This window comes from Nicotiana tabacum, chromosome 10 (genome assembly GCF_000715075.1).
Source record: "Nicotiana tabacum cultivar K326 chromosome 10, ASM71507v2, whole genome shotgun sequence".
NCBI lineage: Eukaryota > Viridiplantae > Streptophyta > Magnoliopsida > Solanales > Solanaceae > Nicotiana > Nicotiana tabacum.
The window spans coordinates 53,150,142-53,157,801 of NC_134089.1; the positions used below are offsets into that span (position 1 = coordinate 53,150,142).

The 7,660-nt window shown below is 37.9% G+C and overlaps 1 long non-coding RNA gene across 1 annotated transcript; it reads left to right on the top strand.

The window, feature by feature from the left end:
• The first annotated feature begins 2,510 nt into the window (after positions 1 to 2,510).
• On the top strand, positions 2,511 to 5,799 carry LOC142164859 (uncharacterized). Its single transcript, XR_012695936.1, has 3 exons — positions 2,511 to 3,121; positions 4,388 to 4,453; positions 5,627 to 5,799. It is a non-coding gene; the product is annotated as an uncharacterized LOC142164859 (long non-coding RNA).
• The last annotated feature ends 1,861 nt before the right edge of the window (positions 5,800 to 7,660 follow it).

Below are 7,660 nucleotides of genomic sequence, written 5' to 3' on the forward strand. Positions count from 1 at the left end.
TGAGTGTTCCGAAATTGGTATAAGTTTGAATAGTGATATGTGACTTGTTCGTATTTTTAGTTGAGGTCCCCGGAGGCCTCAGGATGATTTTGGAAGCTTGTCAGAAAGTTTGGTTTTTGTTATTGAGCAGCTTCAGCTGCTGTTCCTATCATAACCGCACCTGTGGAGTGGGAACTGCAGGTGCGACGTTCGCAGGAGTGAGGAAGCAGCCGCAGATGCGGCCATGAACGAGAAGGCCAGAAGCCGCATGTGAGGAAGCTAGAATGCACTTGCATGACCGCAGGTGCGGGTAGGGAGGTGCATGTGCGGTTTAAGGGAAATAAGTGAAAACTGCAGATACGGTTGGGTAGACCGCAAAAGCGAGAAAAGGACCGCAGGTGCAGAATCCCTGGGTCAGAAAGTATATAAGCTTCCCTTCGCGAAATTTTGCCCATTTCCACCATTTTTAAGATGGGCTTATAGCGTTTTGATAGGTTTTGAAGAGGGATTCGAGGGGTAACGCTTGGAGGTAAGGTTTTTGAACTCAATACTCGAATCTATGGTGATTTCTAACTGTTTAGACATGAAATTAGTGGAAATTAAGGGTTAAAATTGGTAAATTAAGGCTTGAAATTGGAGAGTTTAAATTGGGAATTTGAGGGGACATTTGAGGTCCGATTTTGATGTTCTTGGTATGTATAGACTCGTGGGAGGATAAGGATTTTAGTGATGTAATTTTTATCGAATTCTGAGACATGGGACCAGGGATCGGGCTTGGTCAATTTCGGGATATTCGAGTTGATTTCATTATTTTCGCTTGGGCTTTGTTCCTTTAGCCTTTATTGATGTTATGATTCTGATTTTAGATAGATTCGGGGCGCGTTGAGGCCGAGTCGAAAGGCAAAGGAATCACAGAGTAGGATTTCATCTAGTTTGAGGTAAGTAACAATTGTAAATCTGTACCTGAGGGTATGAAACCCCAGAATTTCGTACTATTTTGGTAAATGAGGTGATGCACATGCTAGGTGATGGGCGTGCACCCGTAGGGATTGTGACTTGGTCCATCCTGTGACAATTATAGAGTTGCTTATTTTGATCCAACTCTATATGATGTGCTTTAGAACTGAACCTGTTAATTTGGGTTGAATGACATATTTGGGGCCTCGTGCCGAACTGTTTGAGCCCTCAGGGGTATTTTACCACTTTCCTCACACTGTTTTGATTCGAAAGCATATTTTGATTTAGTTTCATTACTCTGTTTTAAATATTTGAAAGTTGTATGGGCTGAGTTTCCCTGATTATTCACTAAAATGCCGAGTGGCTGTGAGGTTGATTACTGAGAGAGGTCGAGGACCTGATGGTGAGGATTATATATATATATATATATATATATATATATATATATATATATATATATATATATATTATGGATCGGGCTGCATGTCGTAGCGATATTTATATGGATCGGGCTGCATGCCACAGCGATATGTTGGATCGGGCTGCACGTCGCAGCGATATAGCGCTTGGGCTGTAGGAGCCCCTCTGGAGTCCACACACCCCTAGTGGGTGCAGTCGACTATATATTTACGGATCGGGCTGCACGCCGCAACGAGTATTATTATGAGATATCTATTGAGTGGGAGTGTTGAGTGAGAGTGCTGATTGGCGAGAGTTGAGTCACGAGTGACTAAGAGGCTGCCCGATGGGCTAGCTATATATTAGTGATGCTTTGCTGAGGGGCTTGTGTAGACATGTGATTTTTTACCCTCACCAAGATTTTTTATATTTTAGCATGTAAATATTTAATTTAGGCCTAATATAGCTATTTCAAATAATTTTGACTCTTTTACTCTATTTCATCACAAAAAATAAAAATTACAAAAATATTTTTCTTTTATTCTTGCTCATTGATATTTTATCTAATTACTTTTAGTTTATCTTACCTTTCATAAAATTGGAAAAATACAAAAATAGTATTGTTTTTTTTATCTATTTTCAAAAAAAAAGAAAAAAAAAAGAAAAAAGATAAGAACAAAATTTCAAAAAATATATTTTAGTTTTAAAGTTATAGGTTTATAGTGTACATGGAGTAGTATTTAAATTTCATTAACTTAGTAACTTTATGTCTCCTCTTAATATTTTCTATTATCCTAGATAAATTAGTAGTTTGTGAAATTTTTATTTTTAATTTATTATCAAATTTTAGAAAAAAATGAAAAAAAGGAAATAATAAAGAAAAAGAGAAAGAAGGAACGAAAATAACAAATCCTCATGCTCACGTGATGTATATAAAAGAGGAGGATTTGCATTGCATCTGATTTTTCAAAATTTTGTCTTTTTCCATAACCAAATGTATAGGTGGTCCCCACTCCACACACAATTGATTCCTATTCATTTTCCATGTATATCTCAGCACCCCAAAACGGACAGGAGAGAGAATGTGAGTGAGGGGTCCACAAAAAATCATTTTCGGATTCTTTTCTTCTTACACAAGAAGGCTTTCTTCTTATATACTATAAATACACCACACACAGGGTGAGACGAAAAAAAAAGACGAAAAAAAGGAAAAATAGGAATCGAAAAAGAAAAGAAGCAAAAAAATAGTTAAAAGAGAGTCTTTCTTTCTCAAAAAGGCAGCCATGGGAGCTCACTGAAAACACTACACAAGCTCCATTAAATACTCCAAAATTTACCCCTAAACCACCTTGCCTTCCCAAAGAAAATGTAGCTTGAAGCCACTGCAAAAACAGCCTAAAACCTCCACAAAAATTAGCTCCAAATCCCACCTAAAAATTTAGCTCCTTCTTTACCCTTTAAAACACCATGAAACACCTAAAATCCAGCTTCGAAAATCAGCCACAGTAGCTCCCCAAAACAACACCAAAAAATCCGACGATATACCGTCCGAAACCAGCGAAAACCTCCGTCGAAATGACCCCTTTTTGCACTCGAAAATGATTGTCTGTGTAGATTTCGTCCGGGTCTTGTTTCGAGTTCGTCATTGAGGTCTTGGGCGTTTGGTTCTGTTCCGTGGAAGGTCCTTGTTTTGCCTTTGCTTGGGTCGAATTGTAGTTGCCGATTTCCTTGCATTTTTTGCTTCGCCGAAGGTTCTTCAATATAAAAGGAAGTTCTCAGTTGTAAGGTCCACTCTTTGCACTTATATTATCTCAATTTGATTTTGCTAGCATAGTGAATGATACTTGCAATTGTTGATCTTCAGTGTTATTTTATCCTTGTTCGTCGTCTTAGTTCACTTATCTGCGTTCCAGAAAATACGTACTTCTGCTTTGAAATCCTTTGGATGAATCCACGCTCATTTTTTGCTGCATGGAATTAAGCTATATGCTTGATACAATTGCTGAATTGATGTATTAGCTTTTGTTTTTTTTTTCCATAAAATATGTCAGTAAGTTTATGTAGTTAATTGTATTTTGAGAGATGGTTGATTATATTTGGATTGGTTTGAAGCTGTTAAGACTCGACAAGAATTTGGCTTGAATCCAAATTTGGACCTACTTATTTAATTACATAGGTAGAAATATAGTTAATTATTAATAAGAGACCTAGGCTACGGTATTAATAATAAATTATTGTGGTTATGGGTACGGTTCCCATGGCATGGTCACGATACATTAATCTCAATCTGGGTGTACATTTTATGTGACCCGGTTCTAATTTTCAACAAGGTTAAATAGAACATGTCGTGAATCACGGGTGCATTTCATGTAGCGTGGCTTACGATGTGTTTTAAATAACCTTGAAATAATCCCTTAAATAAACAAAAGCGGTTATAAAGTTAAAAAATGCACATAGATTTTAAATGTGTAATTAATCAGATAATTAGGCCAATAATAATAGTTGAGCGACCGTGCTAAAACCACGGTACTCGGGAATGCCTAACACCTTCTCCCGAGTTAACAGAATTTCTTACCCGGATTTCTGTGTTCGCGGATTGTAAAACAGAGTCAATCTTTTCCTCGATTCGGGATTTGAACCGGTGACTTGGGACACCATAAAATTATCCCAAGTGACGACTCTGAATTTAATAAATAAATAATCTCATTTCGATTGTCACTTAAATTGGAAAAAAACTCCCTTATATACCCTTTCGAGTGTGTAAAAAGGAGGTGTGATAGCTTGTTTATGAAATTACTGTTTTCACTCTTCTTTTATACCGAGACTTTATTGAAAATGGGTTGAACAAATATTTTAAATAACTTTCATTGAAACCGAAGTTTTTACGAGCTGTTTGGAAATTGAACTACGGATTTGACTTTGATATTTCTATTGAGATTCTATGTTAGATTATGTATATGATTTAAATGCTTGTCACTACATTTAGACTTTATTTACTTTGGTTACTTACTGATTTGGCGTACTCACGTTACTCCGTGCACCTTATGTGCAGATCCAGGTGCCAGAGCATCAGAGTGAGAACTTTCAGTAGCTTCTGAGTATTTCCGGAGATAGAAAGGTAGTTGCATGACGTACACAACCCTACCTTTCTCCTTCTTATCCTTAGTGTTATTTATGTCAGTCTTTTTTTCTTGTATTGAGTAGACAGTACTGGACAGTATCTTAGTGGCTCATGACTAGTTACACCAGGATCGGGCAATGTGGATGTATTTGCATATTTTGTTCTTTTTTCGCGTATTTTGTTATATTAAATCAAAGACTTGTGTTCATAACTGATTTGAAAATGAATTTACAAAAGATCATTATGTTATCTGTGTTGATTCGGCTTGCCTAGTACTGTGATAGGCGCCATCACGATCAGGGTAGTTTGGGGTCGTGACACAGTACGCGAGTTGTCCGTGCGGATCCAGATATTGATATTATAGTACGTGAGTTGTCCGTACAACATGTGAGTTGTCTGTGCGGATCCAGATATTGATGCTATGGCACGTTGTCCGTGTAGCACGTGAGTTGTTCGTGTAGATCAGACTTTATTGATTCATGCCAGGATTTGGCTTATTATAGTGCTTGGGCTGGATCGGCCCCTCCGGAGTCTGCACATCCACAATGGTCATAGTTGCTAGAAGTTATTATGTTTGGGCCGGATTTGTCCTAGGCTGGATCTTCCCTGTACAATATTGAGTGTGTTTAGTGATTGAGCGTGATGAATGGAAAGTGTGAGACAGTGAGATTGAGTACTTTGAGAGTGTGAGTACATAAGTTCATCACTGGGATGCATTGAATTTGGCATGTGTACTTGAGATACATGCATAGAGATGCACTTCCTTATACTATGCGATTTTGGTGGCATTCATGATTTTACCTGTATATTGACATATAGGCATAGAGATGTATTTTTCTCATGCTATCTGAAAATGAAACATCTTATTTATTATTGAAAGTTTTTTGGAAAATCACAGTTTTCAAACTTACTCCTATGTTTTTGGTGTTTCGGCAAAAGATTTGGGATTTACTAGTATACCTGAAAAGCATGCCTATTTTTCGTAACTGTAAACGAGTTCAGCATCTTATCTCTGAGTTATTTTCTTGTACCACTTTTATTATATTGTTCTATGGCTGGTTATTGGAGTTAGACCCTGACCCTTGTCCCGGCTCGTCAGTTCTTTCAACCTTAGGTTATTGAGTAAATAGGGTCGGTTACTCATACTACACTTTTGCATATTGCGTGCAGATGTTGCGACGTATGACGGGAGATGGATCGGAAGATGTACCTGCGTTCCAGTTATGTCTATCACTAGTCCTTGATAACATTATATTCAAATTCTATTTATTTACATTTCAAACAGATGTTGTAATTATTTCAATTTAGTTTTTGTAAAGAAATATATATCTTAGACGCTCATGATTTTTACTATTAGTCCTTGGAAAATTCTTTATATAAGAATTTTGAGCATTTGCACTTCGCTCGGTAGTTTGAGGGCAGAAGTAGCTCCGTATGATGTATTATAGCCTGTGTGAATCATCGGTTTTGGTTTTCAGTTATTTGGAAGTGATTTGGAAGAATGAATTTCATCATTGAAGCTTTAAGTTGGAAGAGTTGATCAAGTTTAACTTTTTAGTATTTGACCTCGGATTTGAGTTTTGATGGTTCCGTTAGATCCGGATGGTGATTTTGGACTCGGGCTTATGTCCGAATTTGAATTTGGGTATTTCTAGAAGGATTCGACACTAGTTGGTGAACGTTGGAAATTTGAAGGATTAGAAAGTTCATAAGTTTGACCGAGAGTTGACTTTAAGGATATCAGATTCGGATTTTGGTTCTGGGAATTGGAATAACTTCGTTATGTTATTTGAAACTTTTGTGCAAAATTTGGGTTTATTCCGAGTTGATTTGATATGTTACGACGCGAGTTTTTGAAGTTCAAAGTTTATTTAAGTTCGAATTGAGGTGTGATTCGTCGTTTTGATGTTGTTATGCATGATTTGAGGCCTCGAGTAGGTCTACATTATGTTATAGGACTAGTTGGTATATTCGGGTAGGATCCTGAGTGGCTCAGAAGAGTTTCGGACGAGGTTCAGACCATTTTTGGCTAAAGTTGTTGGTGGCAGGATCTGGTGTGATTTGTGCAGGTGCAATTGTCGCAGAAGCGACAAAGGAGTCGCAGACGCGAGGTGAGAGCTGGGTGAGGAAGATTGTAGAAGTGGAATGATCGGTGCATTTGCTCGTCCGTAGAAGCGTAATTATAGCAGCAAAAATGGCGTGTGGCGCAGAAGCGTGAATTGTTTGTCGCACCTATGTGTGCGCAGGAGCGGGAGAACTCCACAAGTGCGGAAGGGCTAGTCTTCAGAGGGCTTCGCAGACGCGAGAATTTCCACAAAAGTGGAGGTCGCATATGCGATAATTTGACCGCATATACAGAAATGCTAGGTAGAATCTATACATATCGAGGATTGGCCATTTTATCACATATTGAGCTATAGACTTCGGAATTAAGCAATTTTTGAGGTGATGTTCAACACCCGTGGATTGGGGTAAGTTTTCTCTACTCAGTCTCTGTTATCAATTATATCCTTATAATCAGGCCCTCGGCCTCACTCAACCATAAATCTCTCCAGTCTTTCGGGCTCACCATGTCATGAAAAATCAGCCCAAAATGATTATGTGATGTATCAATATATTTGGCATGTGGTTTATGATTTCAAAAGAGAAATTTGGGAGTTTTTGACTAAAGTTTTGATAGAGCGAATTCTTTATTTTTGAACACCCATTTGGAGTGGATTTGAATGAAACTGGTTATACTCGTAATTGAATGAGTTGTTGGATTTTGTGAGTTTTGTAGGGTTCTGAGGTACGGGCCCAAGGTTGACTTTTAGGTTGATTTTTGGATTATGATTAAAGATTCGACCTTTATCGATTAGGTTGTTTACTTTGGAATTATTTGAGTTGCTTTTGGCTAGTTTCGAGCCATTCGGAGGTCCGTACACTCGGGATGACATTTTTGGAGCATCGTATGGCTTGCTTGGTATTGGATTTGGCTTATTCAAGGTAAGTAACAGTTTTAAACTTGGTGTTGGGGGTATGAAACCTTGAATTACATGTTATGTGATTGATGTTGAGGTGACGCACATGCTAGGTGATGAGCGTGTAGGCGTGCACCGTGTGAATTGTGATTTAATCGATTCCATATAACTATGTAGCTATCTTATCTGAGCATTTTTACTAAACTCTATATGTTAGAGCACTCGAGCTATAATTTATGCTAGT